The sequence below is a fragment of the Myotis brandtii genome, unplaced genomic scaffold (genome assembly GCF_000412655.1).
Source record: "Myotis brandtii unplaced genomic scaffold, ASM41265v1 scaffold920, whole genome shotgun sequence".
In the NCBI taxonomy this organism is placed as follows: Eukaryota; Metazoa; Chordata; class Mammalia; order Chiroptera; family Vespertilionidae; genus Myotis; species Myotis brandtii.
The window spans coordinates 1,352,741-1,377,804 of record NW_005371792.1 but is presented as its reverse complement, the minus strand read 5'-3'; the positions used below and the strand labels follow the sequence as shown (position 1 = coordinate 1,377,804).

At 37.3% G+C, this 25,064-nt stretch overlaps 1 protein-coding gene and 1 pseudogene across 1 annotated transcript in view; one reads left to right on the top strand and one right to left on the bottom strand.

Annotated features, from left to right (window-relative positions):
• GUCY1A2 (guanylate cyclase 1, soluble, alpha 2) overlaps window positions 1-25,064 on the bottom strand; it is a 296,176-nt gene that overhangs the window by 148,030 nt on the left and 123,082 nt on the right. The window lies entirely within an intron of this gene.
• Window positions 8,465-10,573, top strand: LOC102257191 (annotated as a pseudogene).

Genomic DNA, 25,064 nt, shown 5'->3' with positions numbered 1-25,064 from the left:
GGACTTGAGTCCTTGCTCTCACTCACTGGAATGAAAATAGACCTCTGCAAGGAGGAGCTAAGTCCAGTCTGATCTTACAGTGAAAAGATTTCTCCAGGTGTGTGGGCCTCATCACCGCTTGAAACAGAAACATATGCCTCTAGAGCAGTGGTTCTCAACCTTCTGGTCCTTTAAATACAGTTCCTCATGTTGTGACCCAACCATAAAATTATTTTTGTTGCTACTTCATAACTGTAATGCTGCTACTGTTATGAATCGTAATGTAAATATCTGATATGCAGGATGGTCTTAGGCGACCCCTGTGAAAGGGTCATTCGACCGCCAAAGGGGTCGCGACCCACAGGTTGAGAACCGCTGCTCTAGAGTTAACCTAGGAACCTATCCTGAGATGTAACAGAGGAAATAGGAGTTCTATTGCATTTTCTTCTACTTAGCAGTATAACTTGTGTGACATGTCATCCTGACTTCCTGGTTTTGAGGGCTACCTACACGCATGTACTCTTCTGTAGTGTTCACCCGGTAATGAAGCAGTGTTCTTTTTTCCCTATATTGATGTGAATAGGTGTCTCTTTGTTGGTAGGAGCTTTTGCTTCCCCATACACTTGCCATTTGTCAGAAATATGCCCATCAAGTCTCAATCCTAGAACAATTCCCCTCCCCAAAGCACCAAACTTCAGATGCAAGTTTGGGCTACGTCATCCAGAGTGGTCATACAGTAGCTATTGTTAGCAAGATCGGGCATGCTTTTCCATCCCTGACTCTGAAGGCAGAGAAGTGTGTGGAAGGATAGGATTTAAAATTGGAGTTTCCTTTTATATGTTGCATAGTCAAGATTAAAATTTGGTAATTGCATTTTTCTTGAACAAACAAGCTATTAAAAATGAAATGCTCAAAATCGAATATGAGAAAATCACTCCAGTTAAAAAAAAGAAAACCGTTTTCTTTGCTCTATCTCATTTTCCTGTGTTAGTCTCTTACCAACACTTATCATCAGCTAAAATTAGCTTTTACCCTACTTTTTAAAATTGAAGTCTAATTTGCATATAGTCAAAATCACCATTTGTAGTGTGATTTTTTTTATGCCAAATTTTCTGTAAAATAAAACTAACAATGAAAAGAAGAAAATTTATAAAAGCAAGTGTTAAGTATGTTCTTTGGGTTTCCTCCTCATTAAGCACTGGAGAAAAAATTGTGCTTAAAGACAGAATAAACTAAAATTGAGGAATTACGCAGTTGGCCGTTTCTTCCTCCTGAAAGGAAGCAAGCTGCTGTGATAGTGCGCACAGATGTCCTTAAGTGCACTGAGAAAGCAAGACAGAGCGAGCATCGGCTGCCCCACGCAACCCACCCCTTTTTCAAAAGATGCATTGTTAATAGTGGAAAGCATGTATGGCATGGCTTGAGGTCAGAGATGTGTGTTGGAACCACATATCTTCTACTTACTGACCTCAGACAAATTACTTAGCATCTCATCTGTAAAATGAAAATAATACTATTACACTTTCATATAACTGTTATAAGCATTAAATAAAGTATAGAGAATAAAGGTAATACATTAGTTTCTGCTAAAAGCAAAAAGATTAAGTGGTAGCTGATACTGTTATTGCTGTAATCATTATCATAGTTATTGTTTAGCCACATCTCAAATAAATTCCTCTCTCTTCCCTCTGAACAGCTTTTGAACTTAATGTAAATCTTGGGGAAGAAATAGCCTTTTCTACTGTGAACACTGGAGGAAGCGTACCTCACTGAAGGCATGAAGAAAATAGGTAAGACTTTTGTTTGTGTCATTGGAAATACTCAGAAAAAGGTAATGATTGCTTTCTCCCTTAGGAAGTTAATGTCTACAGTTTTATAGTCTACAGTTTTGCTGGAGTGACTGGAAAATTCTGTTCCAATTCTTTCCTTGACCAAAAACTGGGATAAGGAAAGGAACAGAGGTAGAAATTCTCTGGGTAACTTCCTGAGGGTCTGGCGTGAGAGAAGGCAGGCATGGAAGGGGCTTTGTAAACTGCTCTGATCAAACAGATCTCTGACCGCACTTTCAGAAACATTATACTGATTCAAGAAACTTGATCAGTATAAACAGTTCGTTGTTTCTATGCTTCTCTCTCTCTCTCTCTCTCTCTCTCTCTCTCTCTTTTAGATTTCTAGAGAATTTTTTTGAAAATACTATATTCTGTAAACTAAGGGGTTAGGGGATTTTCCCAACATCGGGGCATTTGTGAATTATGTGTGACCAGGGACTGAGGTGGATGTGGCTGACCCTGACTATGTCAGCCCACCGTCCCTGCCTGGGCCTCAAAGACAAACTTATAGTTAAAGAGCTATGTAATAAGAAGAAAAGAGAGGGGAGTAAAATATAACCTTAAACTTGATTCTTTTTACCTAAGATTTAAAAAAAAACAACTCTTCAGGTGATACTTATTACAAATACTACTTATTTCCCTTGGTAGAATGCAAACTACATGAAGAAATAACTTTCGTCTCATTCACCTTGGTTTCCTCCACAACACTGATTATAGCACCTTATACACAGCAAATGCTCAGCATCTATGGCTCAAGGCTTATACCATTTGTTTGTACTCTTATTAGCACTTATAAGGAGGTCGTATGCCTGGTGCCAAAAGGCCTGGATCAGGAAAATCTAGGATGTAGTTCTGCCTCTGGCACTGTTGAACCTATCTGGGCCTCCAACTAAAAAGCTGAATTAGATGATCTCTAATTCAACTTTGAGCTCTAAAATGAAAGGAAAGAAGGAAGGAAGGGAGGGAGGGAAGGAAGGAGGGAGGAGAGAGAGAGGAGGAGGGAGAGAGAGAGAGAGAGAGAAGAAGAAGAAGAAGAGGAAGAAGAAGGAGGAGGAGGAGGAGGAGAAAAGAGAGGAGAAGAGAGAAAGGATGAAAGGGTACTTCTCCTATCAGAAAAAATTCAATCAAAGAAAATTCCCTAAGGAATCATACTTGTCATTTAATGATTTTAATATAGGGCTTCAGAGAATGTGGAAATCGCTATTACTATTTAACTAAAGACCAATTTTGATGAGTTGACAAGAATTTGAAGGAAAAATGAAATTTTCCATGCCCAGCTAGATACAGAAAGAGAATGTGGATGAGTGACTGAAAATCACCAGTTTCCAATGTCATTCTGCAGTTGGTCCTGTAGGTTGTGTTAGCACAGCTGTACCTTTTCTTTTACTTGGCCTGGGGTAATAAAGACATTGTTCTCTTTGTTTGCTAAATCAGGAGCTTCCATGGGGCTCCAAGTCTTTATGATTACTAAGGTGAAGAGCCAAATCACTCAATTAAAATGCATAGTATCAGTGGTGTGCACTTCAGTGGTTTAGAATTGCTATCTATTTCTCTATGGAAGAACACAGGGGACAGTCTTTTCTGAAATGCAGATAACAAGAATCTTATCTTTCAGTAACAACCTCCAGCAATCAATTAAGTTGCTACTCCTTGATAGGACTAAAACCTTTTTCAATACATGAAATTCATTTTGAAAGAGCACAGATCATATCTATCCTCTAAATTTCCATAAGCCATAAATACTGCCTTCCTTTGAGTTTAAATGTTAACAAAGCTTTCTTTAAACTACTCTCCATGCACCTCAACATAAAGCTAATACTGAGTTCCCCCATATAAATTACTTAGCTAATTTTCAAAAGGGGCTACTGCTACTGGGCTACTCCTTTAGGAAGCTAAAATATCTGCCGATTCTCAGAAATCGGCAATTACATCTATATTTATGTTAGATGGTTTTTGATTATAAAGTATGATTTATTTCTGAAACATCATCCAAAGGATACTATGTGGTAAACACTTTACAGGCAAATTAATGAAGCATACACATATGAATTAGCCTGCTGTCACAACCTCAATCTTATTTTCTACCATTCCACACTGGTGTGAAGAGAGGATGTCTTGTTTTAAAACACTCTAATGCAATATTTTTTCAAATGAAGTCTATCCACAAATACATGATGTTAAAGGATACATGGTGAAGGTTTTACAGCAGTTCAAATAGAAATAAACGGCACCAGAATTGGCACCAGATACATGGTAGTAAAACCTATATAGTATAGCTAACTAATAAAGTTAATCTACTAGTTTGGCCACAGTTTTTAAATAATTTAATTGGAAAAAAAACAACTATGACTTTTGTTGAATTATTAGATTTTTCTAAATACTCTTGTAAAATAGACAAGCTTTGCATGATACTTTTTATTCCTTCTTATCTGATTACAAATATTTAAATGCCAAAGAAGTATATTTCTGTTATAGATTTTCATGAAATTTTATTAAATCATTAAATAAGCTAATGGTTTCTGGTAGATTGGACAATCTCAGAGAAGTTGCTTATTTTTATCCAAGGGTTCAACGGGCATGTTATTTTTATCAGTGGTGCATGGACAAGCTAAGAGATATTAATAAGAAGAAATAAAGCACTAATTTGAAAATTTGAAAAATAAACTTGTAGTACAACAGGTGCAATTTAGCTTCAGAAAAACATTATTTTCTCATTTTAAAATTGAACTTGATCAGTTTTATGGAATTTTGTCATTTAAATTTTTATATGTTTTTATTACATCATTTATGCATGATAATTCTAGACATTTTTATGTTTATACATAACTAATTAAGGTTAAAATAAAATAATTTAAGTCAACACTGGGATCAACAACTTGTTTTTGTTTTGTTGTTTCTTTTCCTTTGAGCTTGTTTTACTACTCAAGTTTGAAGGGGTTGACAGTCATTTTAATGGTTGCCTATTAATTTTAGGAAAACATTCTAGATCTATCATGTCCCAGCTCTCTCTCTCTCTCTTTCCTGACATTGACTCTGCATTCTTAACACATCTACTATCTAAATTCCCAGTAAGCTTCTTGTTCTCTCACAGCTCCATGTCATTCAATGCTCCCTCAATCTTCCGGCTTGTTTTAGTTAATAAATTAATTTTTGGTTTCGGTTTAGGCTAGTGCTACACATCCAATTGTATCCAGACTTAAATTTGGTGCTATGATAAGCGTTTGCAGGTAGGCCCATTCTTCTTTCTTTCTCCTAGGATTACAGGTATCCTTCTTTCAATACTCTGTATTGTATTGATATTCTACCTGGCTTATCACTCTCATTTATCCATAAGCTCTTCTTTTATTTTCCTTATTATAGTTACATCCTTCCTACTTAATATTAGTCATATAATTACATTACTATAATGCTACAGCAGCTATCTTCCATGATGTAACAAGAGCTATGCTAAATGCTTTATATGCTGTATCACTGAATTCTCACACCACCATCATTATCCCCACTTACTGATGAGGAAACTGAGGTATCCATAAGCTATTTGAATCCAAAGATTATGTTTATGCTAGAGGCCCGGTACACAAAAATTTGTGCACTTGGGAGGGGTACCTCAGCCCGGCCTATGTGCTCTTGCAGTCTGGGACCCCTCGGAGGATGTCCACCTGCTGGCTTAAGCCCGCTCCCTGGGGTATTGGGCCCAAGCTGGCAGTCAGACATCCCTCTGGCAGCCCTGCATCCCTTGGGGGATGTCCACTTGCCAGCAGGGAGCAGACCTAAGCTGCAGTTGGACATCCTTAGTGCTGCTGAGGAGGCGGGAGAGGCTGCTGACACCACCGCTGTGCTGGCAGCCATCAGCCTGGCTTGTGGCTGAGCAGAGCTCCCCCTGTAGGAGCGCACTGACTACCAGGGGACAGCTCCTGCATTGAGCATCTGCCTCCTGGTGGTCAGTGTGTGTCATAGTGACCAGTCATTCCCAGTCGTTCTGCTGTTAGGGTCAATTTGCATATTACCCTTTTATTATATAGGATAGAGGCCTGGTGCATGGGTGGGGGCCGGCTGGTTTTCCCTGAAGGGTGTCCCAGATCAGGGTGGGGGTCCCGCTGGGGTGCCTGGCCAGCCCAGGTGAGGGGCTGATGGGTATTTGCAGGCTGGTCACACCCCCTTCAGGGTGAGTGGTCCCCACTGGGGTGCCTGGCCAGCCTGAGTGCCGTTTTCAGGCTGGCCAAACCCCCCGGCGACGGAAGCTCCCAGCCTCTCCTTTTTCTCTCTTTTTTTTTTTCTGGGATTTATTTACTTTCTATAATTGAAACTTTGTAGCCTTGAGTGAACCTCAGAGCCGGCTAGGGAAGCTTGGCTTCCTCCATCATTGGGGCAACCAAGCCTCCTTCTTGCTCCAGCTCCGTGGCTGTCGGCCGCCATCTTGGTTGGGTTAATTTGCATATAGTTACTCTGATTGGCTGGTGGGTGTGGCTTAAGGCATAGTGAAGGTACGGTCAATTTGCATGTTTGCCTTTTATTAGTGTAGATTTCCACTACCTTAGTCCGTGATACATAGTGAGCAATCAATAAACAAATTTAAATGAGTGAATAGTGGGATAAAGAACATCTAATGATATAAAGTGTAAAACCAGAGAAATTGTATCCTACATTATTGAAATATCTTGAAAATGTCATTATTAATCCACCTTCAATAATTTTTGGAATCATAAAGAACCAAAACATTGTCAGAAGAATTAAGGTGAGTATATGCTGGTCTACTTTCAAAAAAGGGGTCCAAGTGAATTCTGGATATTAACACATCTAGATGTATTCATTTTAGAGCTGCTGAAACAAAGTACCACAAACTCGTGGCTTAAAACAATAGAAATTTGTTCTCTTATATCTGGAGGCTTGAAGCCCTAAATCAAGGTGCTAACAGGGCCATGCTCTCTCCAAAGGCTCAGGGGAGAAACTCTCCCATGTCTTTTATCTTCTGTTGTTGCTGGCATCCCTATGCTTGTAGACACATCACTAAGTCTCTGCCTCTGTTGTTATATGTCATTCTTCCTGTGCATCTGTACCTGTTCTTCTTTTCCTCTTACAAGGACACCAGTCAATTAGATTAGGGCTCACCTAAACCACCTCATCTTAACTTGGCTGCATCTCCAAAGATGCTATTTCCAAATAAGGTCACATTCACATAGAAAACAAAATGGAGACTTCTGGGACAAAGATTCATTAAGAAAAGAAGATGCCAAACAAACACCATTTCCATTTGCTTTAAGGTTGTTACACTGCTTGATCTGGATAATGTCAAAGACATAGTGGACTTGATTTAGAAAGGCATTTAACACAGTCATTATGAATTGGGATTATAGGAAAATATTTGCTGGTTTAGGTGAATCCAGGGATGATTAGCCAATTCCCAAAGCAAAGCAATTGAATATTTGGATATTATCAACTTTGATGGGTGGTCTATGGTGCCCTGCTGTAGGATGCTGTAAACATACTTTGAAATTCTACATTTCAGCACAAGTTTATATTAAAGTATGGTTATCTAACTTGCACATGATTGAAAAACATAATGGGTTAGTTCAGGGCTGGGTGAGAAGGGTGAAGGGATTAAGAAAAAAAAAGAAAGAGAAAGAGAGAGGAAGGGAGGGAGGAAGGAAAACTCATGGACACAGATAACAGTATAGTGACTGCCAGAAGGGAGAGGGATGTGAGGAGGTAGAAGAGCCTATAGGGGGAATAAATGATGATGGAAGGAGATGTGACTTGGAGTGGTAAACACCCAATACAATATACAGATTATGTATTTTAGAATTGTACATCTGAAACCGATATAGTTTTATTAACCAATGCCATCCCAATAAAAATAATTAATCACATAAAAACATAAAGGGTTGACATTGTAGAAAAGCAGTATAAAAATTTAAGCATCTCTACAATTAATGATGCTAGACCTATATTAAAATTAAATTAATTAAATTGAACAAAGATATATGTAAAATCTTGTTCCAAGGTTTAAAAAGTCACGGGCACAATAACAAGATTGGGCAGGATCACCTAGTAGTAGATCATACAAAAGCAATTTATGGGGTTTAAAGTCAATATATGCCAATAATATAAGGTAATTAACAGTGAGAAAAATTAAAAAATGTCAGTACAATCATAAGTGGCACCTAGACCTGTCATAGAATCCAGAAGAAGGTCAGAACATTGCTACACACAGGGTAGGCTACTTATTCACTGGACCAGCCCAATTCTGAGGCTGGAGTGTTGCAAGAGCAGGATGAATAGGTTAAATGACTGGAACTTTTAAGTTTGGAGGTTAGAAGGTAAAAAAGAAACACCTTTAAATATCTGAAACATGGTCATGTGAAAGAACAATTAGACTAATTTTAAGTAATGTAGTTTAAAAACATGGAGGCAAATCTCAGCAAAATATACAGGCAACAATATTTGGCAATAAGCACTCTTCACAATTTTAATTGCTGCTTTGTGAACTCTGGAGGTGATCATGCTGTCCAGAAGACCAATTTAAGTCTCAGGTCCTCAGATTGACATACACACATAGCCTGTATTAGAAGTCTTTACCAATGGTGCAGTTTCATCTGGCATGTTCTTTATTATCTAAGCTTCATGTTCAAAACTTGGCTCCAATATTACTCCTCAAAATGACCTTTCCAGCTGCTGCCAACTGTGTTAGCTCTCCTACTACAGTGCTCCTTTACCTCAAACATAGACATTTATTTTATCCTCTACTACAAGGTACTGCAATAGACTGTTCACTTCCAGGGAGGTAGAAGGGCTATCTTGATTTTAGCCTTCCCTGATGCATGGCAAGATGTCTGCTAATTAACAGGTGATCAAAAATATTTGCTGAAAAAATGTTGTAGAGTACATTCCTCTACTGAGTAGGATATTGTGTTGGCTAACCTTTAATAGCTCTTTGAAATCTAATAGACTGTAGCCTTTGTACATACAGTAAAATTAAATATAAAACCAATTAATACAGAAATAGCAGGTATAAGTGTTGAGGAATAAAATCATCAAACATATGAGGCCTGATGTTAATTAAAAGGCATTCTAATTATCTATCCAAAAAGAAAAATCTGCCTGGCTGTGGTGGCTCAGTGGATTTAGCATCATCCCATGGACCAAAAGGTCCTGGGTTTGATTCCCAGTTAGGGCACATGCCTGGGTTGCAGGCTCGATCCCCAGTAGGGGCATAGAGGAGGCAATCAATGGCACATGCCTGGGTTGCATTGATGTTTCTATCTCTCTCCCCCTTTCCCTTCCTCTCTGAAATCAATAAAAATATTTTTAAAAAATTTTAATCTTCCCTCCCTCTGTCTATCATATTGTTAAAGATCTTCAAAGCAGGTAGTGTTACTTTGTAAATATTTCTTCAGTGTCCTCTGTGTTAAAAATTTATGTCTTTTCAAAAGAAAAGGACTGAAGCTATTATTGGCATACAATTTTCAGCAAACCAAAAGAAACTTGGCTCTTACTAAGAGTTAATAATGGGATTAACTCCCTCCGCCTCTTTGTTGTATGGGATGATGAGAATGGAAAACTATTAAAAGAAAGAAAACTTGAAATCAGACCTTTCTGCTGGTGGAGGCCATGGAGTAAGCATCGTTGGAGTCTCTCCTCCCACAGTCATCGTCTCTAAGAGTCTCTCCAAAAGCCTAAACAGCTGTGGAAGCTCTTTATGGGAGGTTTGAGCTTTCAAACGAGCGAGGAGAGTCTGAGGAGCTATGTTGATCAATGGGTTCTCTCAGGCTCTCCTGGTGAGAAATCCAAACACCAAGCACTCCAGAGACTTTGGGTTTGTCACGATGCCACTGAGGAGGGCATTTATGTTATCCTCAAGGATGCAGCCATGAATGCAGGGCCGCATGAGGTGGACAGAACCAGAGAAGGCTGTCTTAAGAGAAGATTCTCAAAGACCTGGTGCCCATTTAACCATGAAAAAGATACTTGTTGGTGGTATTAAAGAAAACACTGAAGAACGTCACCTAAGAGACTATTTGGAACAGTATGGGAAAGTTGAAGTAATTGAAAGCATGGCTGATGGAGGCAGTAGTAAAACAGAGGCTTTGCTTTTGTAACCTTTGATGACCATGACTCTGTAGACAAGATTGTTATTCAGAAATGCCATACTGTGAATGGCCACAACTGTGAAGTGAGGAGAGCCCTATCTAAGCATGAGATGGCTCATGCTTTAAGAGGTCAAAGTGATTCTGGAAACTAAGTGGTCTTGGAGGTAGTTTTTGTAGGAATGACAACTTTGATTGCGGAGGAAACTTTGGTGGTTGAGATGGCTTTGGTGGCAGCCATGGTGGCGGTGGATATGTTGGCAAATAGATGGCTGTAATGGATGTAGTAATGATAAAAGCAATTTTAGAGGTGGTAGAACCTCCAATTATTTTGGCAATTATGGCTATTAATCTTCGCCATGGTGGCGGTGGATATGTTGGCAAATAGATGGCTATAATGGACCATGGAGCCCAAGCGAGATTCTGGGAATTATATGTACCTCCAATTATTTTGGCAATTATGGCTATTAATCTTCAAATTTTGGACCCATGAAAGGAAGAAACTTTGGAGGCAGAAGCTCTGGCCTCTATGGTGATGGAAGCCAATACTTTGCCAAACCACAAAACCAAGGTGGCTGTGGCGGTTCCAGCAGCAGTAGCTATGGCAGTAGCAGAAGGTTTAAATTACTGCCAGGAAACAAAGCCTAGCAGGAGAGGAGAGTCAGAGAAGTGACAGGGAAGCTACAGGTTGCAACAGATTTGTGAACTAGCCAAGCACAGTGGTGGCAGGGCCTTGCTGCTACAAAGAAGACGTGTGTTAGACAACACTCGTGAATGGGCGAAACCCTCCAGGACTGTATTTGTGACTGATTGTATCACAGGTTATTTCCGTTTCTCTTCTCTGGAAAGTGCAAAGCATTCCAACAAAGGGTTTTACTAGTAATGTCTGATACGTATAATTTACTGGATATCATGTGTTAAAAAAATCTTTTAAGTGTCTTATAGCAAAACCGTCTCTGTATTCTTTATAACTACCCCAGGATTCACATCACTACTGAAATATGGGTGTGATCCATAATGGCAATTGATAAATTGGAGTCAACCACGTGTCCATTCCTCTAGTTATATAAACAGGAAAAATATGAGAAAGGATTCAGCAACCAGGTTTCAACCTTCATTAAGACAATGAAATTCTATTTTCCAAAATACATTTATTGGTTCTAATACTAATAATATCACCTTTTCAGAGAGTTTTATGCCCCTGCAAATTATCAGGAAGTCCAAAGTCCAGCTCAGAGTACAAGCTGAGAGTACAAGGCGAGGAAACTGAGGGAGAAGGTCAACATTTCAGAGAAGGACCTTGAAGAGACCATGGAGCCCAAGCGAGATTCTGGGAATTATATGCGTATGATATCAAAGTGAACTCCTGATTGCAATGGATAGATGCACAACTAAAATCAGCATAACTAATGAAGAAAATAGACTGCCTTATAAACCAAGTAAATATTCAATCTGATATGAGTGCCTTCCACCTAGGAAGAAGGCATCAATATCACAAAGATAAGAATTAATGAAGAAATTTTAAAACAGTTAAAAGAAAAAGTCATTTATCATTCAAAGGAGATTTCTCCAGAGAAAAAGAAGAGTCCCTTCAGGACAGCCATGGAATACAGTTCGTAAGGCAGAATGAGAGATGATGAGAAAGCAAGGAGGAAACACCGATTGACAGCCAGGTCAGAGCCTTGCTTTGGAGATTACATGGTCATGAAAGACAACCAAGACTTGGATCCAAATAAGATATAAAATTACTGATTTGTGAGATATTAATAATTTTCACTCTAAATAAATTCTTTAATCAAAAAAAATCTATAGAAGTGTATTAAGTATCTATATATCTAAAAAAAAAAAGCTATGTAAGACAACATACCCAATTATACATTTAAACTTTCTTCAAACTTTGCCTTCAAAATTTCTACCAGGCTCTCCTACAAATCCTGCATGACTGATCTCTAATAAATACCATTTTACAACACTAGCCACTTCTTAAAAACTTGGAGTGGTTCTCTGGTATTAAAGGCATTAAATCTAAGTCTCCTGTCCTAAACTGTAAAGCCCTCTGTAACTAATACCTGCCTACCAGCAATTCCATTTGCCGCACTCCTTAACATGTAGTCTACATTTTCTTTTGTTCTTTTTTATTGTTCAGTTTATACCCTGCACGCTTTTTTTCAACCTCCAGAACTTAGCTCATGCTGATTCTCCACTGTGGTAGAAAGAATAATGACCCCAACAAAGATTTCCATGCCCTATTCCCCAGAAACTGCAAACATATTACCTTACATAGCAAAAAGGACTTTGCAGATAGAGTTAAGGATTTTAAGATGGGGATATTATTCTGGATTATCTAGTCGAGCCCAATATAATCACAGGGTCCTTACAAAAGGAAGCCAGGAGGATTTCAAGATGGAAGCAGGGGTTGTAGTATGCAGATTCAGCAAAAGGCCACAAGCAAAGGACTGCAAGCAGTCTCCAGGACTTAGAAAAGGCAAGGAAATGGAATCACTCCTGGAATTTCTAGGAGGAATGCAGCTCTACCAATACTTTCATTTTAGCTCCATGACACTCATTTCAGACTTCTGATCTCCAGAACTGTAAGGTGATAACTTTGTATTCTTTTAAGACTAAATTTATGATAATTTGTTTAATTGGCAGTCAGAAAGTAATGCATCCAACCAACACCACCTTCAATAAATAATAATTTTCAACACTATATTCTCTTTGAAGCTTTCTCTGACCTATCCCTTTTATGGAAATGTCTGATATCAAGGTTTTAATACAGAATAGTCTTTCTTTTTTAGTGTGTTGCCTCAAGTAAACTGTAACCCTCTTGAGAGAAGGGATCATCAGTTCTCAACTGTAGTTATGCACTAGGTATACAATGCATGCTTGTTGATTTTGTCATATTTGTATTCATCAAGCAAACATTCATTGAGGAACAATTTATGCAAAGTAATCTGCCAGCACCATGGAACTCAGCAAAGGGAACAACTACAGACAGTCCTTGTCCTCTAGAACAATATCTTGGGAGTGACAAAACATATACTCAACTAACTGAAGGAAACTCGAAAGCAGGCTATGTAAAATTACAGAGTAAAAGAAGAAAAGTTTTTAGGAGTTTAGATATGGAAGAGTTTATTTTGTTGGGAGATTCAAAAATATCTCATGGAGGAAGTGGCATGTTGCCCAGCTTATCTTTAGCATGTCTATGTTTGATGTCATTCCTTCTTCCTCCTTCCCTCACATTGATCATCTTCCTCAGGAACTATCTCATGTTTTCACTTGGCTTGAGGAGTGCCTCCGTGAGACAAGGATAGGTCAACACAGTTACCGTAAGCACTCGTGTGTACAAGTTTCCTGGTAGTAGTATTTAAATTTATTTTTTAAATCCTCACCCGAGGATATTTTTCCATTGATTTTTAGAGAAAGTGGAAGAGAGAGGGAAAGACAGAGAGAAATATCGGTGTGAGAGAAACACACCGATTGGTTGCCTCCTGCAAGCATGTCATTCTGAAATGGCTCTGATCCCTCTTCTCTCTCTCCTCTCAATTCTGTTTCCTCTGCCATAGCCTAATACCTATATTTACATTAGAATTACTAACTACCATTTTCATGAGCATGTTGCAGTTTTCACTAGAGAGGACCATATTCTCTCTCCTTAGTCCCTCCCTTGAGTGATGAACCAAAGTTTTAAAAGCGCTTATGGAACACTGACCCCTTTATTGAGAAACTGTCTTTAGGTTAAGATGGATTTCAAGGCTACCATATCAATTAACCAAATTTTAAAAATTCATCTATTATTCAACTAGATTGCATGATAATAAAAAGTGATATGATATTTCATAGCATTGTTCAAACTTTCTTCTTCAAAATGTACTATTTCATATAATAGGGACTCAGTTGCCAAACATTTTTGGAAAGAGTGGATTAAATAGTTATAGATTCCTTCACTGCAGGCCTTCTCGGAGCCTATACTACACTAGGGTGTGTTGTGAATCCACAAGGAGGATTTAGAATGCAAAATTTCAAAAAGTGACTATACCACAAAATCCTACTTTTGTTGTTATTGTTTGTTAGTCGTTTATTTCCTTACACTCATCTGAAGAATTTTAGAAGAACTTTGGGAAATACCAATGCAGAGGAAAGGAAAGGGTGAGAAAAGCTCTGAAATCTTAGTTTTAGTACCAGCTCTTCCATTAACTAGTTGTGTAAGGCCACTATGAACTGTAATCATTTCCCCATTTATAATTGAAGATGCAAATTAGATAATCTCTGAGGTTCCTTCCAGCTCTATCATTCTATGATTCTATTTTCCATGAATTAATCTAATTGTACACTGTTTCAGATTGTGTTCAGACAATAAACAACTAATACTTTCACTTCCTATTACTCTTGATTCTAGAAAAGGCACCTCCCTTCTAAATGTTAGAGATCTTATAATAAACTTAACTTTACCAGTATATACATTTAAAGCAGTGACATATGCATGTAAACATTAGCTACTTCATAAAGGTTAAAAGGATGAATGAATTATAAGTGATCTAATTAATGGTCATAAAACTGAAGTAGTCCTCAAAAGCAGGCCATACATCAGTCTATTGCTGACTTCATGAATTATCATGTTAATTTTTTTTACATAAAGTCCACTAAGATCCAGAATGATTATACAACTTACTTGCTCAGGTTCACAAAGCAAGGGATTATTAAGTCTGCTTTATAATATTGTATTCTTATTAAAAATTTATTACATCAAAAGGAATAAATATTTCCTTTTCCTATTCCAGTGTGGCTCAGTGGTTGATCATTGACCTGTGAACCAGAAGGTTATGGTTCGATTCCCAGTCAGGCACATGCCTGGGTTGCTCCATCCCCACCAGGGAGTGTGCAGGAGGTGACCAATCAATGATTCTCTCTCATCATTGATGTTACTATCTCTCTCTTCCTCTCCATTCCTCTATTTTTTAAAAAAGGAATAAGACTGTAAATACCCATTTATCCATCATCCAGCTAAAGAAGTAAGATATTGCCAATATGGTTAAGCCACATAGGTCTTCTCTCCCAGACTACATTCTTCCTCTCTCCTCAGAGATAATCTACACTACTTTCAACAGAAAACAAACAAAGAAATAAATAAGAAAAGCTCCAAAGCACATAAAATGGCAACCAATTTTACAGAATTGTTCAGAATAATTTCTGACATATCAAGTTATTGATTTAAATATTCTTTGCATAAACACATATTTTGTTTTATAGGATTTTTGGAATATTAATCACTAATAAAGGGGTTATGTTATTTATTGTTATACTAGTGTCCTGGTGCATGGATTCATGTGCATTGAAAGGAAATTAATTAGAAGAAATATTTTAATATCGCCATTTACCTTTCCCCTATAATAGAAGTGTCAACAAAATTCATGATTGACAATGACAGAATGAAACACAATAGTGCGATTGGCGCCAGCTTTATGTGTATTGCACATGTGTGAGTCAACTTAGCCTTTTATATATATAGATAACTTATGTGCAAATGAATAAGGAATTATCCAAACATTATCACAATATATGAGAAGAGCAGCCATCAGGAGCTCCTTGATAACATCCCAGACTTGGCCTGCTCTGTCTATGGCAAGGCTCATGACTGCTCACTTTCCCCATTGGAAGCTTTTGCTAAGCACCTTTATCTCCCTCCCTCCCTGCCTCCTTCCCTTCTTTCCTTCCTTCCTTATTTCTTCTTTTCTCATATATATAATAGTTGATGTTTTGCCAAAAGAAAATAAAAATGGACTCAGCTATCTACACTCCATTTGAGTATATAATATCTGGAGGTGGGAGGTTAATAATTGCATCAGTGTCATCCAAGTGGCCAAAGCATTTACTCAAGGTTATTACATAAGTCCTGGAGATGTAGTGAGTGGGATAGGATTTTCCTTGTTCAAAATGGAATTTTGCATGAATCAAATTATTCAGATGACTGCCAACTGTGTACTTTTCCCCAATAATTCTAGTTTCCAAAGTGTTCTTGTAAGAATGAACAGTTGTTTTATAACAAATGGATTAAAATGAGGTGGGGTTGGGGAGGAAGAGAAACAATTGTTTGAATAATCACTAAGTTAGTGTTTCCCAGTGGGTAGATTAGGATAAAATGTGTTATAAGATTTAAAATATATAGTGAAAACAGATACAAAGTATTTCTATAGGACTTTATAAATCTAATCCACAAAAGAAACTATCTGGGCCTAGGGCTGAGCGTGAATGTTCATTCTCATTTCACGATATCTGCAATTTCCCCCTGTCATTTCACAGAAAATTACACATCAAAAATATCCATTTTTGCCACTGAAATTTACCCCAAAATAATAAAATTTGTCACTAGAGGAAAAAACAATATATGCTTGCTAAAAAATATATAAGAATGTAATTAACTTACATGTTATGCGATGTTAATATTTTATTCATTCTGACCCACAAACTATAAAACTGATCCATGCCAAAAGTCCCACAATTCTACATTCAATTGTTTAAATTCTCATCAGAGAAATGCATGAAAACTCAATAGTTGAGGGTCATCATTTAGTTAACTGACAGACTTTTCAATATTTTTGTCATCTTCTCTGTATTTGGATAAAGAAAAAACGATATTTGCCTTTCACATTATATATTAAAGGTACCCAGAGAAAGTGAATTATTGAAGGGGATTAAAGTGACACCATCTAACAATTTAAATTCATTCTGATCTGTGCCTGCATTACCATCCAATGGCTGGGTGGATAAAGGTGAGCCTGCAGAGTAAACCAAGAAGGAGCAGACAAGTCTTTGTTAGACAGTAAAGTTACAGAAACCAAGGGGAGAATGTGCTTCAGGATGTAGAGAGGATTTAATAATAGTTAATGTTACTGAACAGAGTAGTGGAGATTATTAATATTAATGGAAAGCTGTATCACTAGTTCCTACAACACATAACTTTATTAAAATCAAATAAACTTCATGCCAGGTGATCTTATTTTAGTCCTTGATTAGTAATCAGTTTAGTTCTTACCAGATAGGAGTTTAAAATTTAAACAATGACATCTGAGTTTTTAATTAAGAATTCAAAAATAGGAGGTTCAGCTCCTGGCCCAGTCAGTGACTCAATAGCTTTCTTCTCCTTTGCTATGTTTAAATTTTAAGTTTATTTTTTACTGTTGACAGTATTTTAGATGTCCCTCATACCCACCTTTCACCCCCTCCTCCCAGTCCCCACCCTACCACAGGCTTCACTACACTATTGGTATCTTCAGAAAGTTTGCTTCCACAGATAATGGGCTAAAACAAACATTGTGTTCTTCAGAAGGACCACTGGAGAAGACATTACAGACGCTGTCCTCCAGAGCAATATATGGCATTAGCTCAAAACACCATGATGTGAGTCAGTTGTTGAAAGCATTTGCTTCATTTTGTGTTTATGGTAATATTTACCAGGGTACTGCTTTCACAAAGTAATATTACAGTAAAACAAAAATAGTTGAATTCTCTTATTATTTTATACAAGGAATATGTCGAAAAGGCAATTAATATGTAGATCACTTTTGTGCGTTGCAGTTGGAAGGAAGTGATGGATAAGTTTATCTATAGAACTTAGGTTACTGAGCAACACCAAACAATCGATGCGTCTGTTGGGAGAAGAAAACAGTCACAGCAATGGAAAATGGGAGGCTCTGACCCTGGCCAAGATATCACTGCTCAGGTGAGTGAGAGGAAAAAATGGATTCTGGGATGCTACATTTTCAAATGGAAAGAATGTCATGCCCACTAGGATACATCATTCAAACTAAAATATAAATTATTTCTAATTATCCTCTGTTCTCAAAAACCCATGCCATTATTTCCTTCTATTAATAGCCCAATAGTATGGATCAATAAATACTAATCCCAGTTTCAACATCAACCCATATAATTCCATTTTTCCAGTAATAAAATGGGGATAGTACCTTTATCCTATATACCTTATAAATGCTATGTAGATTATATAAGATTGACGTGGGTGGTGTGAATGTACTTTGTAAAAAGTTTAAACCTCTATATATTTGCAACTCATTACAATCCTCACAAGTAGTATACACTACGCCAACTACATAAACATAATCATTTTGAAACATGCTCATACTTATAAAATGTTATTGTTGCCCACAAATGTGTGCTGACTGTGTGTTTCAAATGAAAGAAATTTTAAGACCATGCCAACTTCACACACACAATACCACATATTCTTTAGACAGAGGGGGCTAACTACAGGCATGTGGCAAGCACTGTTAGTTCTCAAGCTGACTCCCTTCCTCCTGATAAGAGTTGTCATGGTTAACTGGGCATATTTCTGTCTAGAACAGATACTATTTTATAGCATCTCTTGCAGCCAACTGTGGCTCGCAGGCTAAATTCTGGTCAATAGGATATAACTTGAAATATCGTGTTAAATGTGTCCCTAGAGAAAAGTGTTCTTAAGTAAAAAGTGTCTGGTTTTTCTATCCCTTTCTCCTCCCCGTGAGCTGGAATGTGTATATGCTGCTGGGATGTAAGCAGACGTCCTGAACCATGAAGGAGCGACTAGATGATATCTTGTAACTACTATATTTTTTTAAATAAAAATAATTATTCATCTATTAGCCATAATTTCATGGCTCAATTTAGCAAAAAAACCTAAGAAGAAAATATTTATATTCCAATAAACACATAATCTCTACAGTAAATCAGAGGCTCTTTGGTAATCCTAGAATATGTTCTTTTTAATAACTTTTGAAAATATCTATATCTCTAGTTTTTCGGCATTCTTTCACAGATATCTATATAAATGCTAGTACATTTTAAGAAAATGTACGAAAGTTTTCATCAATTAAAAAATGCATTGTATTCTTTCCCTTAATCAAAACACTGTGCAGGGCCTGACCAGCATGGCTCAGTGGTTGAGTGTGGACCTGTGAAACAGGAGGTCATGGTTCGATTCGATTCCCAGTTAGGGCACATGCCTGGGTTGTGGGCTCCATCCCTAGTAGGGGGCGTGCAGGAGGTAGCCAATCAGTGATTCTCACTCATCATTGACGTTTCTCTCTCTCCCTCTCCCTTCCTTTCTGAAATCAATAAAAAAAAATGTTTTAAAAAACAAAAACACTATGCAATAATATTCTCCCAAAAGTTAATGTAATTCTTCTAAAAGAAAAAACTGGAAATTTTAATTAAAGAATATAGATATTCCCAGTGCTATGGGATTTAAAAACGTTTTAAAGAAAAGAGTTGCACTTTCAAGATCAAACAGAAGGAAGAGCTAAGAAGAAAGAGCATGGCCTCTCTTCTTCTTGGAAATCTTAGACTAGAACTTTTGTTCTTTTAAATGTGGTTCTCAAACCTCTGGGAGTTTTACAAGTCATATCAGGGGATCCATAAGTAAAAACTGGTTTCAAAATAATCCAAAATATTATTTGCTTTTTCACTGTGTTGACATTTTCACAGATACTACAAAATCAATGGTGAATAAAACTGCTAGTGCCTAAACATTAAGATACAGTAGTGGCCCCAAACTGTACCAGGTGGCCAGCAGCACCAGTTTTCCATTATAACTGTGAAAGCATTTGCATGTATCTTGAATATGAAGCTATGTCCTGCACAGATAGTTCAGATGTAAAAACTCTAACCCAACTTCAAGCATGTGTCCCATGACTTACTCTGTCCTCAAATTCCAATTTTTTTAAGTATAGATTCCAGAGGATAAAAAATAAATTTGTATAATATTAAATAGATGCAACCAAGGACCCAAACACAGGAGAGTGCTGAATAAATATTATTTAATGCTTATGATAGCCACTGAATTGTAAAAGGTTTTCATTACCAATTTCTAAGTCTTTCCACAACCACTCAATTTCATTTTATTAGTTCTTTAATGCTGTCTGGCCATATCAAATTTTCTCAGTTCAATGGCATTGCTTCCCTAGCTTGATTCAATCTAACTTTGATCCTATCTGAACTCTCTAGAGAAAAAAAATGATATGAAATTCCTTTGTATTACATTTCAGCTTTACATTACCTATTATGGCATTATATTGCACCAAAACATAAGAGCAAGGCAACCAGTAATTTACAGAATTTCCCTTGGAGGCCAGTAAATTTCAGTTTACCACACCAAAGAAATATTTCCTTCTATAACTTTCCCATAGCCAATTTGAACTAAATCAGAACCAAACTTCTCTTTCAGACAAAGCCATGAACCTTTCGTCAGGGTTCATTTTAAGCCATCATGGTTCTCAGGCCCTGGAGGACTTTGCACGGAACCCCAGAAAGGCAAGCCAGGTTTTCATGACTTACCTCTCTGGTTTGAAATGACTAAATACCAGTCAAATGGAGATTCATGATTTTTTTTATTATGATTTATATTTTGAGCAGTTTTAGGTTCACAGAAAAATCTAATGGAAGGTACAGATATTTCCCATATACCCCATACTCCCATATATGCATAGCTTCCCTCCTTTTTAACATCCCCATCAAGGTGGTACATTTGTTAAAACTGATGAACTTACTTGGTATATCATATTTACCTAAAGTCTATATTTACATTACTTTTAACCGGCGATGTTGCACTTTCCATAAGTGTTGACAAATGCTTAATGACATGTATCCACCTTTATAGTATCATACAGAGTAGTTTCACTGCCCTGAAAATCCTCTGTTTTCCACCCATTCATCCCTCTCTCCTCCCTATCCCCTGTCAAAGACTGATCTTTGTACTATCTCTATAGTTTGGCCTTTGGCCTTTTCCAGTATATATATATATGGAATGACACAGTATGCAGTCATTTCACTTTGGATTCTTTCACTTAATAATATACTGTTAAGGTTCCTCCATGGCATTTCATGGATTGATAACTCATTTCTCTTTACCACTGAATAGTATTCCACTATCTGAATGTACCAGTTTATTTATCCATTCACCTACAGGAGAACATCTCGGTTGTTTCCAAAATTTGGCATTTACAAATAAAGCTGCTTTTTTGTGGACATAAGTTTTCAAATCCTTTGGGTAAATAAATACCAAGGAACCTGACTGCTGTATCAGCCACATATGGTAAAGCTATGTTCAATTTTGTAAGCAACAACCCAGCTGTCTTCCAAAGAGATGGTACCATTTTGCATTCCTACCAACAATAAATGGGAATAGGATTTTTTAAAATGAAAATCCTGGGTACCTATTGTTATGTAAATAACAAAGGAGACAAAGAAATTGCCAAGGGCAAGAAGGTACTAGAAAATGACAAAGGGCTCTCTGTGAAATATATTACCTGTCTTCTGATTTACCATCAAACTACAGCAAGGTTACAATTGTGTAAAAATGTCTACAATTGTTTACAAGCCTTCGTGTAAGAATACTCACAACATAATAGCCCATAAGTCCCAGAAAATAACATAAAGATGACATAGCTAATGTGGAACATTTTGTTATAGGTTAAGAAACATTTTCTAATCTATCCTCTAAGCCCTTCTTTATATCACAAACTGTGGCTGACTAAAGGAAATAGAAGTAACCAGAATTATTCTTTTTCACACAAAAAGAAAGCTATTAAGTCTCTGATAGCTATCATAACTTAACCTCAGATTATTTCTAAGCAACCAAACTTATTTGATAGCAGGCACAAGCCTGAGCTACTGAAGTTAAAAGGCTTGTAAAAAAATAAAAAGCTAACTAAACTATTCTGCAAGTGACCTACACATCCTCAGAACAAAGCAGTGGCCAATTTTCTGCAATGCATTTGAGCTCTGCAGGACTTCACCTGTAATTTGTCCAGGATAAATAATATCCTGAAAGTGTTTATCACATTAAGTTTTCGTTGTTTTCCTTCCTCCAATGACAACGGCAGTGTTTGTGTTCCTACAATGTTGTCTCAATATTCCATTAGGTTGACTCAATATTTAGCATGTGTAATCATTGATAATAAGTTCATAAAAATAGATCTGAGAAAACACTGAATTGCTATGACATATCTCCCTGAGGAAAAAAGTGCATGATATAAAAAATAATGTAAGTGATTAACCAAAGAGCTTAAATACATATATGCATTGCCCATGGACTCAGACAAAAGGGTGGTGAAGGCCTGGTTGTGGGCAGGGCAGGAGCCAGGTGGAGAAGGACAATGAGGGGAAAAGTGAGGGACATCTATAATACTCTCAACAATAAAAGTTTTTTTTAAGGAAAAAAATAATAATATAAGTGAAATTTTACAATTTTCTAGGTGGCTTGGACTCCTAAACCGGCCCTTCTTAGAAAAAAATAAACATACTAAGATGTACAGGCAATACTGAGAGGATTTAGAGATAAGGGAGGCAGTTAGGGTAGGGTCCATGGCAAAGGAATGCCTATGTGATGTGACGGGTGGAGCCAGCTACAAACCACCCGAATGTTTATCTTACAAGAGCAGCACAATGTTACAAGAGAAGGGGGAGACGAAAAGGGGGGCACAGGGGTGAGCTTTGAAACTTTGAAAATGATACCTGGCAGGGAAGGGGGAAATCGGCCAATTAGGAAAAAGCATGAGGGGACATAAAATGAGGAAGGGTCCAATTCGAAAGCATCATGTACAGACAATGAAGCTGACAGCATTTATAACCCCTTAGAGAAAGAGACTCACTGGTTACCCATCTGGGTACCCCTCCCTAGGCGGGAGTTTGTATACCTGGTATGCTTGAAATAAATTCCCATGCTTTTGCTTACAATCTCTTAGTCCGCAAATTTTATTCTTCAAACTTCATAGGACAAGAACCCAGAATAAGAACTCCCACTTGCTGTTTGGATAACAATACTATTTTACATTTCAGAAGCCCAGCTTTCTAAGTGTCACAGGTGACCTAACTGAATTAGACAGCAAAATAATTTCATATCCTGCGTGTCAGAAAAGACAGGGAATGGTGCACAAAACGCAACCATGATGTCAGGCACCGAGATGGCTAGAAACAGCAGTTGCCATTTCATGTAGCTCAACAGGAGTCAACAAACTTGGCAAGATACAACCCAAGGCTCAGTACTTGATTAATGCCTAAACACCTAAAACAAAACTGTTATAAAATGACTTCTAATAGAAAGCTGACTCATGATTCTCTGATACACATTAATGAACTTGGCAATCACTCTGATGTCAGACTTAGTGTCTTAGCTCAAGCTGCCATAACAAAATACCACAGACAGACATGCTCATAATTCTGGAGACTGGAAGTCCGGGATCAGGGAGCCGGCAGGGCCAGGCTCTGGAGACACCCCCTGTGTGGCTCGCAGAGGGCCCCTCCTCTCTGTGCTCACACCGCAGAGACAGAGCTCTGGTGTCTGGTGTCTTGTTTAATTGCACCAGTTCTATAGGATCAAGACTTCACTTAAACTTAACCACCTCCTTAAATGTTATCTCCAATACTATCACATGGGGGTTAGGTCTTGAACATATGAATATGGGGGGCATAATTCTGTCCACAGCACCCAGAAAACTGAAGTCAAGCACACATCACTGGCAGAAGAAAAGTCCAAATAAGCCAAGCCCATCTGCCCGGGACTATTTTAGCTATAGCTAAGACATAGGTATGGTGATCTTTATGCAAATAAGTTTATCCACACAATTTCAAAAAGATATATTCAGGGTTTCAAATCCTTCTGACACAATGCTATAACTGAAAATTATACAATACAATAATAAGGGAACATTTACAAGCATTATAACAGTAACTTTAGTGTTAATATTATACCAACCATCTAAGTGTTAGGTCATATCCAACAATTTGTCCTGAAAATGCAGTGAAAATTATTCAAGCTTGGACACTAAGAGCATCATCAAAGAGACATTAGGCAAATGATACTAGGACTTCCTTGTTAAAATCTCAGAAGGAAACACAGACACTATCAGGTGTAATCTCCATCACTTAGGCCTTTCCCAGGCATGCACTAAGCACTGAAGAGGCTCAGTTCTTCTCAAATTAATCTAAAAATTCAGTGGAATCCTAACCAAAATTCTAGCTAAATATTTTAAAGAATTCAACAAATACTCAAATTTATCCACAAATAACTATATTTAAACAGATATAAAATACACAGATATAATACCTATGTAAATGTGAAACACACAAAAAAAAGCCCTCCAGGATTTTACGAGGACACACGCATAAATAAAATAGAACACTGACCATGGGATGTGGAGTACGGGAGTGGGCAACGGTGAGAAAGGATAAACGGTAAATAACCAAATGAATAAAGAAAGAAAAGAAGGGCTTGGCCCAGAATGAGGACAGTAAAATGTTATAAGGTGAGGATGCAAAAAATTTCATTAACTTAATATCTTATTTAGAGAAAATTTTAAAAGTAAATAAGTGAATAAAATAATATTCTTTTTGATAAAAGAATATTTCTAACAGCACTATTTATTGACCGAGAGCATATAAACAGGTGCGCCCAGTTCATTATGCATGAAGACAACCAAATGCTGCCCCAAAAGAGTAATTTGGCAGTGAAAGATTTGTAATCATATTTTCAAACCAAAGTACAAGAGGCTGAAGAAATGATTTTAGGAATTGCTACTGTACTGTAAAATGAGTAAAAACTAAAAGAAAAAAATGAGGACAAAGAAACAGAAAAAGGTCTCAGCTATATTTGAAATGTGTAGCTACCAGATAGGAATAGTAGAGAGTTAAGAAAGGGACAATTTCCTAATGACAATAACAGAAAAGCCACCAAAAAACAGAATTTTTATCATGTGGAAAGTACTAACTAATGTTACATGATAAATTCCATGCATTATTGTTTTTAAATAAAACATTTTCTTTTTAGATGATTGCAGATTAACATGCAGTTGTAAGAAATAGAGATCTCATTATGCCTTTTTCCCAATTTCCTTATGACAACATCTTGACAAAACATAGTACAATTACATAAACTAAATACTGACGTTAATATAATCCACCACCAATCTTGCTCTGAATTTCCCACTTATACTAAACTAGTAGCCCGGTGCACAAAATTCGTGCACTGGGGTAGGGAGGGGTAGAAAGGGGCCCCTCAGTCTGGCCTTCACCCTGTCCAATCTGAGACCCCTCAGGGAATGTCCAACTACCTGTTTGTGCCCACACTTTTAACAGATAACAGCTCCATTGTTGTTTCTTTCTTATGCTTAAAACCATTGGAATT